Raw genomic sequence first — 12605 nt, 5'->3', positions numbered from 1 at the left:
GCTGTGTTCACTACTCTGTTTGCTTGAGTCGCACATTCCTGTTCTGGAAAGGAGCACCTCACCATTTCTATTGAGCTGGCACATTCGGCCTCATTAGCCAGGGTGGCTTCCTCTACCACCCCACTAATTACAAGGGTCTGTTGAGTTTTTTTGTCATTGCGCTTTGACCTTTACTCATATTTTACCATATCTTCTGGGAAAGTACACATTTCCTAGGATGGATATCCACAATGTTCAAGTACTATCACAGAATGACAAAGAGGAAGTACTCACTAGGTGATCCAAAAACTAGAGTTTATGGTTGTTGGTGTTCTCGTTCCAGTTCTTTTTTAAAAGATGCAAAATGAACATCAATACAACTCCCCATCTGCACCTTTTCTGCACACAGTTCGGTAGTGTTATTCGCAGTGTTTCGCATCCCATCGTGAACCCCTTTCACCTTAAAACACTGAAGCGCTCGGCTCTTCAGACAGCTGCCCGCTGCCCTCCCTCAAGTCCTCATTCTCCTTCCACCTCTTTGAATGCGATTGCTGGGGATCCCCTGTAAGTGGGATCCTACGGTGCTCATCTATAGGGTAGCGAGGGTCAGGGCTTCTTTCCTTCTCCAGACAGATAGCACCCGTGGTACGTGTGTGCCACACCCTGCCTCCCGTCACTCACCGACGAACACTTCAGCTGCTCTCACCTTTGGGTTATTGTGCATAATGCTGCTTTGAACATAAATATCCAAATAGCTTTTCTTTTTTAAATTCTTTTTTTGTTTGTGAAGTTTATTGGTACATTTTAGGCATACGATACGATGACACTCATCATTGGGAATTTGTACCTTTACATGATGTATTCTGGTTCTTATTTTTCCCCATTTCCCTGCCCTCCCTCCAACCTCTCCATCCCTCCTTATTTACAGAGAACTGTTTAAATTATTTAAAGTGCCATTATTTGGCTGCAATGGCTCTGGGAGGTAAGTGCCTAATTCTGAAAGGTTACATAATTCTGTAAGAACCATATAACCTTTTAAAATAGTATTTATTCTTAAAATTAATTTTTGGCACATTTAAGGTATGCAATATAATGACATTCATCATTAGAAATTGGCACCTTTACCATAATCCATCTTGGTTCCTATTTTTTCCCCATTCCCCTGCCCTCTCTTCATCCCCTCCACCTCTCCCTATCTACAAAGATTTTGTTTCCATTTTTTTCTTTTTCGCATATTAATTCTATTTCCTTCTTTCCTTTCCTCTTCCCCTCTCACTTCCCTGGGGATTTAGCTCAGTGGTGCTGCCACCTGCCTCGAAAGCACAAGGTCCAGAGTTCGATCCCCGGCACCAAAATAAATAAATCAATCAATAAATAATTACTTCAAATATCTTTTCAGTATGTTGTTTTTGATATCCCTAAATATGGAACTGCTCAATGGTTTAGTAATTCTGTTTATTATTTTTTGAGGAGTGGCCACACCATCTTCCATAGCAACTATACCATTTTACTTTCCCACCAGGGGTTCGTGGGGCTTCCAGTCTCTCTTCGTAGGTGCTAAGACGTGTTATTTTCTGCTTTTTTTTTTTTGAGAATGACGATGATAATGGGTGTAAAGTGATATTTCACAGTGGTTTTGATTTGCACCCCCTGTGATTAGCAATGCTGAACATTGTTTCACCTATTACCATTGTGTCTCTTGTTTAGCGAAGTATTTATTAATATCATTTGCCCACATTGTAAAAGTTATTTGATGATTCTGGTACTGCTGAGTTGCTTGTATTCTTTGTAGATTCTGGATATAAATCTCTCATCAGATAGATGATTTGCACACATTTTCCCCCATTCTCTAGGTTGCCTTTCATGGTATGGATTTTGTCCCTGATGCACAGGTTCTAATTTTGTTGTGGTCCAGTTCATGGATGTTCTTCGCCCTCACTGTCCACAGCCGACTTCTGCAGGTGAGATTTGTGCATTGTACACAAATTCATCGATGACTCCAGAGCTGACTCTAGAGCCGCTCTCCTTTGAGAGTAGTTTCTGCTTAAGTTTCATATGTTCTGGTCTGATGGACACAATGGTGACTCTTTCCTTTTAAAGGGCTGAGTTAATAAAAATACAGAGCTTATGTGCATATAGAGAACAGTATTTTCCACGCAACCAAATTTATGCTACCCATTTCTTTCCTGTGAAAGAATAAAGGGCTTTTTATTACCATATTCTTTATCTCTTATAATTAAAAAGGAGGGGAAATTATGGTCTTACAATTATTGGAAATCTATACATTCAAAAGTAGGAGAGACAAGCATGAGATGCTGTTCCTCTGGGGAACTCCAGTTAGCAAAATCTGCTTTTCTCTGAGAACCAGATCTTTTGGTATCCACTGAGACTAAACAGGAGTTTCTTCGTGTCCCCCTGCCAACCCTGAACGCTGAGAAGCTGGAGAGACGATACTGAAGACGCTCGCACTGTGTCAAGAGAATTGCTGCTCAGTGTTTGTGCTCGTGTGAGACATAGCAGCCCTGAGCGCCGCTGCAGGCTCACAGATTTCTGGTGGAGGCTCGGTGGTGAACGATCGACACAGCCTAACGAGGAAATACAGACATCTGTCATTCTTTTCAGATCACTTCCGCTGCATTTTCCCTTTGCTCTTCTCTGTTCTTTTGTGAGCTGTGTTGAAATAGTCGATCAATACCACAGAGCACATTGTTCATTTTGGTCCAGAGCTGAAGTATGAAGAAGTGTTTTGTTCTGTTCTCCCAGGATAACCTGACAGCCCCCAAAGGGTAAAGTCCAGCAAGGCCCACACACGCTCGCGCCACTCTTGCCTTCCTTCACCGCTCTGTTGTGCTGGTCAAATCTGAACTTGGTCTCTGCAGAGCATTCGAGTCCTTGAGGTTCTGTCAAACTTTGCTGTCAGTTTTGATTTTCAGCCTGCTGGGAGAAAATGCCTTCCTGCTGATCACAGGCAAGTTCTTATTCCACATGAGGCATCTGTGGCTTTTCCTACAAATATGTGGCTGATTATGGAGAGAAAAAGTGGGCTTATTAAATTCATGAGTATTTTCTTCCTTCCTTTCTTATTACTTTGATATTTGCATTGCTTTTATGTTATATGAGAATAAATGCCATGGTGATAAATTTTATATTAAATTGAAAGGAAAGAGAAATATAAAAAAGGATGAGTGAGAAAGGAGAGCTAATGGTAGGCAAATAGAGAAGAGAAGCAAGAGCAAAACTAATAATATGACTTTAAAACCCACAAATTTTTAACCTGGTCCTCAGCTACCTCCCTACAGCCCCATGGGCTCTGCTATGCAAGTCATTGAGGGAGCACATGTACATGAGAATTGTCCCAAGGACCCCCACGTCATGGAATGGCAGCAGAAATGTTGACTCGCTGGGCATCTAGGCTGAAGGGGTCATTGAAAGAACCCCATCTAGCTTAGCCAGAAAGAAAAACCACATGAGGAGTGGTTTCCCCAAGTTTCCCTTGATAATTAGCAGAAATGAAACTTCACACAGAGATAAGCAGCGTGCCGACACTGAACCACCTCACATGTGAAGGAGACCACTGCCCGAGTGTGACCCATGATGATACGGAGCGTGTGCTTGCGCTCAACAGCAGATTCGAGCCATTTCAGAGGCCCCAGAAAAGGAGCCGGGAAGACGGGTCTAGGCTCTGCTACTGTCGGCAAATCTCTTCACGTTTCCAGGTTTCAGTTTCCTCTTCCATAAAATGTGAGGGTTGGACAGAAGACCTCTAAAGCCCTTCTGGGTCAGAATGTAATTCTCTGAGGTTATCTTTCATACTCACACATAACTTGCCCCACCGAGTCCTTGAGCACTGTTCCCGGAACAAATCTGCCTTGGTAGACTGCACCAGCATGTGCTTTACCACATCAGCATGCAGCCTGGATGACCAGCCCGGGCTTGGAGGAGCGTTTTGTTTTATTCACACTGAATCAAGCAGAACTGCACTCCATTCCTGCATCCACAACACCCACATAATTAATCCTCATCTGGCCCCAAAGGTTGCTAAACAGCTAAAAAATGGAGGGAATTTTTGCCTTTTTGTGTCTTCTCTTTCAGTTCTCAACAGAGATAAAAGCAACTTCCTAAGTTAACAGAGCAGCTGTACCTCAGAACTGTGCTGTGCTCTGTATGCAGTCCTCAGGAGAAGCTGATCTCTCTTCTCCAGCTTTGACAGTCTCAAAAGCAAGCCTTAAATGTGTCCAGGACGCAGCCCACTCCGCCTCACTGGGGAAGGAACATCAAAAGTAGACTTGATTTACTAAGGAACAGAAGAATGAAAACAGATGTGAGGCTTTTGTAAACAGTAGAAAATGATCTGCAGGTGGATGGACAGATGGACGGATGGAAGGATGGAAGGACTGCTATGTGAGTTGACTTACTTTTAACTCAGTAGGGCAAGACCACATCCTGTTTTGCCTTAGATAGTCCTGATTATTTCTGTTACCCAAAGTAACTATCAGTGGCCCCCTATTTCATTCCAGTAATGCCCCCATTGGGCTATTAAATAACACAGCCATCCCTCAAATAAGCCACACTCCTGAGAGGAAGATGTCCTTGTTCTAGAGGCACAGGGGACAGCTCTTTCCATGGAGCTTTCAAGTTCCTCACCTTGATTTCAAAATTCAGGAACAGTGCCCACCTGCACGCCCCTATGACCATCCTTCTGTGTCCCGCCTCAGTGACTTCTGAGCCACCATGACACAGCTGTTGGACAGCTCTCTACCTGGGCCCATATGAGAGCCACTCCTTGGGACAAGGCATGGGGAGGAGTGGGTTTTGGCCACATACATTTACTCTCGATGGCTTAAGACAATCTAGCTGTTACTCTCGCCTGTATTACAGGAATTCTAGGCTTCTCAGAAGGAGTAGGTGTAGGAGGGTGTGGCTGTTATCTGTTAACATGAGCCACACACCAACTCCAACAAGAAGAGATGGTTTTATACCCACAGACAAGAAATTAAAAGGCTTGTTTGTGGGCAAGAGCTGTGTTTTTACACACACAGGAGCCACAGGGAAGTTTCGTTTACTTCTCCTGGCCCCTCTGCATGGGAGAGAGGTTTTGCTCTGGGCAGACGTGACCCTCGGGCTGGCTCACAGGAGGGTCAATCAGCATAGAGAAGTACAGGGGCATCTGCCATTCGCAGGGAGCCCAGACACATTCTAGGGACAACAATGGGAAAAGGATGAGACAGCTGCAGGAGGCAGTCCCCTTTCTTTAACCTGACAGATTTATTTTCAACTTTGCAGAAAGAAGTTGGACAGATTTATTTTTGCTCTGTAACAAAAGGGACTGCTCTAAGTAGGCAGCTCTCCCTGCTGTGGACAAAATCATATGTATCAAGTCTATGCAGAGAACAGCAGGAAGGTTGGACGGATATGTCTGTGACTGTGTGCATGGGAGAAAACTGTTTAGCTTTGACTTTTTTTGTCTGTAGAAAATACTAAGTGGAGGGCTGGGGACTTAGCTCAGTGGTTCCGGTGCCTGCCTTGTAAGCACAAAGTCCTGAGTTCGATCCCCAGTACAAAAAAAAAAAAACAAGGAAAATACTAAATGGAAATTCAAAGTAATCCTATCATTTGCTAGAAAACATTTGGAGATTTGAAACATGGATGAAGTGTTTTAAAACCTTCAAAGGAGCATAATCAGAATTAAATAAATAATTCACCTCCTCATAAGACAAGAAATATTAGTGCTGTTATCAATGGCATTAATATTTTAGTAGAAGAAAAATGGAGCCATTTGTTATGAAAATATCTCAAAATTGGCTAATTGGAGAACAAAAGGCCTGTTTTTTTCGGAACACCGGCACTCTTGTACCTGGCTTCTTTACATCCACATCTTTTGATGGGAACGTGTCACCAGCCATAGTCCCTTAAGCCGTGTCCCTCTCATGCTCCTTTGATGGCTTTGAAGTAAAGCAGTTCCTCCCATATCTGGAAGCCGCCTCCGCCAACCTGCGCACATCATACAGGCAAGAGGGGCAGGGCCGAGGGAGACCACATCCCAAATCACTTACTGCTGTTTCCAGTGGTTTCTAGGGAAATTTTGCTAATTCATCCAATACAATGAAAAGAATCAAACAGGAAGCCCCATCCAGTTGTACATATACCACTGACGTAGTTGCAGTTAAATTCCATGCAGCACAAACCTTTCTTTGTGCCTGAAAATATTTGACTGCTTGCATTTGTTCCCTCCTCTCCTTTCAATATCCTACACTTCACTTCCCCCATATTTGTATACTTACTATCCTCAGTATTTATGTATTTATTTGGTAATAGGGATCGAACTTGGGATCTTGTGTGTTTGAGGCAGGGAGCGGAACCACTGAGCTAAATCCCTGGCCCCCTTGGTACCATTTATTTTAAAATACTTCTTGAGCATAACCATACCCTGTAAATTGACAGCTCAGAATACCTTCAGTCAGTCTCTTAGAGCTCTCCATGGCGGTAAGAATCAATTCCATTTTTCACATTATTGTCCCAATTTTCTTTTTAGTTCCATTAAAGAGAATATTCCAAATAAGAGAGTCTTGCATGATAGTCTGAGCCCAGCTGGTCCCTCTTCAGTTCTTTAAACTCTCTAGTTTCTCAAGAAAATTTCAAAGTTTTGAGAGAGAAGCAGGAGGAGAAGAGTGACGGGTGTGCACTGAGGGAGTCTTTGAGGGAAACACCCAGCCACATCGAGTTCACGCCCGACCCCTCTGAGCCTCTGAAACACGCCAGGCCTCTCCCTCACTAACCGCTTCCTCTGCTGTTTCCATGGTCCCAGTGCTTCACGAAGAGCCCCTGAGAGTATGAATGGTGGTATCTGGTGTCCCTCCTCAAGGTAGAACTTGCTTACTAGGATTTAGAACAGTTTTCCAAAAATGAAGTCACAAGCTGCAGGCACAGACCACATGCTTGACTCCTTTGTTTACAAAGGGAACTAGAAAGGTTGGATGCCCAATTCTTATTAAAACATCATCCTGTGCCAGGTGTGGTGGCACACACCTGTAACTCACCAACATTCAGGAGGCAGAGGCAGGAGGACCTCCATGAGTTTGAGGCTAGCCTGGGCTACATAGTGAGTTCAGGGCCAACCTGAACTATAAAGCCAGACCCTCTCTCAAAAAACAAACAAACCCATCATATTGCAACAAAACTTCTCTCTGCTCTACCAACAGTCTATAACACAGGTGTTTTCTTTGACTTCTAGACCACAGGGCACTCTTACTTGCATCTTTGATCTGGGTTTAGGCTTCCTTGGCATGCAATAAAATTATGTCCAATTTTCTCGTTAGCTCCCTTGAGATACAAAGATATTCGCTTTTGCGCTTCACAGCAGTGATCGGATTGTTTTCTTTTTTTAAATGAAGTCATCAAAGGCTGGAGCTTGTGAATACTTGAACACCAGTTATTCGGATTGCGTTCCTTTGAGAAAAGGCCAATCCTTCAGCACACCGGTGCGAAAATACTTCTGTTTTCCACAAACAATTATTTGCTTCTGCTCACAGCACAGGTCTCTGCATATGCGTCCGTTAATTCTCCCATGCCTCGCTTCCAGTTACCTCGTTTCGTGGGCAGGAAACTGATCCACGGGGGCTTAGACTTTGTTCATCGAACACTCAGCCTCCACAAGGGCCACTCTGAAAAGCAGAGCAGTTTCTTCTCAGAATCACCACCAGTTTTCTCTCTTTCTTCTTTCTTTTTTACCGAATGGTTTTCTGAATCATTTGCTAATCGTTTTACAGCTTTCTTTTTCTTTTATATGTGTTTGTGATACTGGGAATTCAACAACCCGGGGCCCTCACATGGAGCTACATCCCTGCCTTTTTTATTTTCCTTGTTGGAGAAAGGTCTGAATGAGCCACTAAGTTGCCCAGGCTGTGCTCCAATCTGCTGCAATCCTCCAGTCTCAGCCTCCCTGAGTGCTGGTCTTAGCAAGAGTGGGAACAATAGCAGGCTCATTTTCCGAGCTTTATACAGCTTCGCGAAGCAGTTTGGTAACTGTGTAATACAACAGTGAAGAGTTAAAGGTGCTAATCAAAGTTGAACAACTAAACACTTTAATGTTCTCATCAATTTACCTGCCAAGTACATGGCTAGCGTCTGGTTCGGCTAGTCTAGCATCTGTATGCTGAATGCACAATATTCACCACCTTCTCCAACTTAACTATACGTTTATTTGCCGTGTTTAAAGATATCACTAACTGATACATAACTTCTGGTAGAAAATGAAAAATATTAGACAGTATCTCGGGCAGACATTTTTCCTGAGATTATAACTTTTGTTCTTTCTATATTCTGTACTGATAGGGAAAAATAAAGCACTCTACCTTCTGTCTCTAAGGCAAAAGCTATTTGTTCATATTTTTGATAAACATTTCTGAAAACATTTTATATAGTTTCAGAATAATTGATTTTGTATGTGTGATGCTGGGAATCAAAGCCAGGGCCCCACAGGTTTAGCAAGCTGTCTGCTACCTATCGCTGCTCCCAGCCCAAAAACAGAATATTTCAGCTGATGTGCACAGAAAGCATAGACCAGTGGCCATTTTGGCCTTCTTAAAGATTCCTTTTGTTAGCATGGAATTAAATAAGCCAACCTGTATAGCGTGGCAGGGAGCATGTCAGAGAGCTCTTTCCAACCTGGGAGAAGCTACTTGACTTTTCCAGAATTTAGTTTCATTATCAATAAGATGAAGAAATAAACTAGATGTTATTTTAGTTCTCAGTTTCTACAAATCCACTTTTATAGTGTGAATCCACTAAGGATTTTAACAATCTGCTGAAAAACAGCAGCAGCAGCAGCACATAACCACGCTAAACATTTTATACTGGTTAACATTTCTTACAGCAACCTTCAGACATACACTTATATCTCCATTTTACATCTAGGAAGAGAAGGTTCAAGTTCGAACACAATCAAGTGTTCTCTCAGCGTGCAGTGACTTAGGGAAGGGATTGAGAATTAGTACCCATCCCGAATCAGGTTCACCATGCTGCTTCTCAGTTTCCTGTGCATCCGCACCTCCGAGGCTCCGGCTGGGCCTCCGGATCCAGGCTCCACTAGGCGTGAGGCTGTTTCTGGCCCACTCCTGGTGATGCTAATGTGCCCTCCTGGACCATGCGGTGCAGTAAGGGCAAGGTCAGCTGTCAGTTTTTCCAAAATGCCCTTCACCAGACTGAGGAGTTTTCCTTCTAGTCCTGGTTTGCTGACAGTTTTATCAGGATTGCATGTTAAATTTTATGTGATACTTTTTCTGTATATATTCATATTATCACACAGTTTTTCTTAAATACTGTTAGTGAACTACATGGATTTTCTACTGCTAAAAATGTATCACTATTTTTCTGATTATACTGTATTTTATTTTTATATATTCTTGAACTTGACTTATTAATTTTTAAACTTTAATAACCATGTTCATGAGGGCTGGCTATCGAGTTGTGTTCCTGTCTTGAGAGACTTATTTCTGCCTGCTTTTGGTATCAGAATAATGGTGGACTCACAGAAAGGGGTCAGTTTCTTTTCCATGTTCTGGAAGAGGCTTGTATAGGATCTTTATCCATTAAGTAATGAGTACAAGTTACAATAAAACCACCTGGGTCTGGACTTTTCTTTGTGAGAGAGCTTTGTTTTGGCTATAAACTCATTCCCCTAGTGAATACAGAGTTATCTAGCTTATCTACTTCTGTTTGAATGTGCTTCCATAGTCTGTGTCTTGCATGGAATTGGTCCAGTTCTTGTAGGTTGTCCAATTTACTGGTATAAATTTGTTCACAATATTGCCTTATTATCTTTTTAGTATTATTAAGATCTGTAGAATTTATAGTATCTTCTTTCTTATTTCTTGATCTGCCTGGGCAGAGGTTTATACATTATATAAATCTCAAAAAACAGTTTTTAGTTTTATTGATTTTCTCTACTTTGTTGATTTTTCATTTTGATTTTTATTACTTCTTTTCTTTCGGGACTTAACTTGCTTTCTCCCCCCTAGATTCTTAAGGTAGAAGCTCATGGCATTGATTAGAGAACTTTATGTAAAACTTTAGAGCTATAGTTTGCCTTCTATATATTTTTGCTATGTCACACAATTTATAGCACACTATATCACCATTTTTTGTTCATCTTAATATATTTCCAAATTTTCCTTTTAATTTCTTCTTCGACTCGTGGATTATTTAGAAGTGTGCAATGTATCTGAAGATTTTCCATTATCTTTTATTATGGATTTCTTTATTTAATTCCATTAAGTAAGTGGTTATAGCATATACTTTGTATAATTTGAATTACTTAAAATTTTATTGAAATATGCTTTATGGCTGAGAATAAGCTTTATCTTGATAATGCTCAGCGTGCATTTGAGGATACTGTGTATGCTGTTGTTGTGCAGTGATCCATAAGTGTAAATTAGGTGAAGTTGGTTGATAATGTTCCATTCCGTCTATATTATCATTATATTCTTATGATTTTATCCTGTCTGACTACAACTGTGGATATTACATTTTCTTGCACTTCTACTAATTTTTGCCCCAAATATTTTGAGGGTTTCTTCTCAGGAGTTATCATGAGTATGGCTACGTTGTCTTGGAGAACTGACCCTTCTGTTGCTATTAAATAACCTCTTAATTTTGTGATGATATTCTTTGCACTGAAATCTACTCCAGAATGCCTGATATTGATTAAATCACTCAGGCTGAATTTCTATTCATGTTATGTAGTACCTGTTTGCCCATTGCTTTATGTTCAGCATATTTTTGTCTTTATATTTGTAGTATATAGTTGGGCCTTGCTCTGTAATTCATCTGGGCTTCTCTGCCATTTAACGTACACATTTAGGCAGTCTGAATTTCATGTGATCACATCAATATGTGATTGAAATCTTGCTTTTGATTTCCATCTGTCCCATTTGTTCTTTATTAGTGTTTGTTCTATCTAACTGAATGCATTTGGATTAACCGAGTCATTTTATAATTGTACTTTAGCTCTGCTTTGCTGTACCATTCCTTAGTGGTAGCTGTAGCATTTCTAGCATAGGAATTTTACTTATCATGACCTATTTTTATTATATTATTATATTATTATATTTCCTACTTACTATAGTGAACATTAATCCTCCATTTCTTCCTCCTAGTCTTTGTGCTATTGAAGTCCTACAGTTTTAGTTACATATGCTGCAAACATATTTGTACAATTTTCACCTTAAATTGGTGGTATTACTTTTATATACACTTTTCTTCCATGTAGAAAAGCATTTAGAAATGTAAGACATAAGTAGGTCATCCGAAAGCATGCAGTTTGATTACAGCCACATGATGCAGGTCTTTCCTAAGTACTAGTGCTGCTGAGTGGTTCTTATCTCAGAAGCAGAGAAGGTGACAGGCAGAAGAAGGGAAAGGAAGAGGAGCTCTGCAAATTGCGGAGACCTTTCCACAGAGACAGAACCCGAGCAGCCCAGGCTGACAGCAAGTGAAGAATTGCGCTCTAAGACACCGCATGGACCAATCCAGGACCTCAGCCTTCCAGACCTCCTGGCAAGTGTCTCTTCCCCTAGGCCTTGGATGCTGGCTGACCCCAAGCTGTTCACAGTGGGTCAGACTGGGCCTCAGGTGCTGAAGAATTCTTTATTTGTTCTCACACAGATGTTCAAGCTTAAAAGCTATTGTCTAACTCCTTACCCCCAGGTGCGTGCTAAATACTACTTCTGAGAACACTAAACTGTCCCAGAGATGAGGTGGCAAATCTAGAAATTTACAGTTATTTTAAGGTTCTTGACTGCTCTGCCTTGTAAATTTTTCAGTACATTTAGTGAAGTGAAGCGCCGGATTCCGGGCTGATTCTTACTGTGAAGTGAAGGGCGAGTGGGGGCGCAGTACCTCATCTATGGTACCAGCAAACTGACACACGAGGAGGAAGTGGAAAGGCCCACATGACAGGAGTCCAGGCAGATGCAATGTGGTGCCCCCTCTGTGAAGGGACCCCGGGCAGCTACGGTCCCTCCAAAGTGGGCGGTTATCTTCTGAAGGTTCTCACATATCAAGAAGAAACATCTGACCTAGACCCATGCAGCTGATGTTTCTTTGCTTTCTCATGCTTTCTTTGCTTCTCATTTCTTTCTTTGCTTCTCATGCTTTTGCAGAGATTCACTTTTCTATCTGGAGTTATTTTCCTTGAAGGACTTCCTTGAACATTTCCTATCATCCCAGTATGCTGCTGAGAAGTTATTTCAGCTTGTCTCTGTCAAAAGGAATTTTTGTTCTGCTTTCCTTTTCAAAGATAACTTCACTACCTTAAGAATTCTTGGATACCCTCATCACCCTTGGGCTCACATTAGCAGGGGAGACACAGGTAAGCACTTTCTATCCAAAGTACACCAATTAATGACTATCAAATAGTTCCAGTCAAAACTACTTTGATGGTTAACAAGGTTTAAGATGAATCTATCTCTTTGACAATTGTCTGTAACATGTTACTTGTTTTGTACTATAGGACCCATGTTACACTTACAGAAATTAAAGAAAAACAAAGAAGAGGTCCTAAGTTCGATCCTCAGTACCAAAAACCAAAAAAAAAAAAAAAAAAAAAAAAAAAAAATTTAAAAAAAAAA

At 41.4% G+C, this 12605-nt stretch overlaps 1 long non-coding RNA gene across 1 annotated transcript in view; it reads right to left on the bottom strand.

The window, feature by feature from the left end:
* Positions 1-2231: 2231 nt before the first annotated feature.
* LOC104871289 overlaps positions 2232-12605 on the bottom strand; it is a 12191-nt gene continuing 1817 nt past the window's right edge. Inside the window, exons 2-3 of the long non-coding RNA XR_782802.1 lie at positions 4121-4239; positions 2232-2999 (exon numbers count right to left, since the gene is read on the bottom strand). This is a non-coding gene — a long non-coding RNA (uncharacterized LOC104871289). The remainder of the gene's footprint in view (positions 3000-4120; positions 4240-12605) is intronic.

The sequence above is a fragment of the Fukomys damarensis genome, unplaced genomic scaffold (assembly GCF_012274545.1).
Source record: "Fukomys damarensis isolate Sample0158 unplaced genomic scaffold, DMR_v1.0_HiC HiC_scaffold_3, whole genome shotgun sequence".
Lineage (NCBI taxonomy): Eukaryota > Metazoa > Chordata > Mammalia > Rodentia > Bathyergidae > Fukomys > Fukomys damarensis.
Note: the sequence above shows the minus strand (reverse complement) of the source record. Positions and strands in the feature narration are given on the sequence as shown.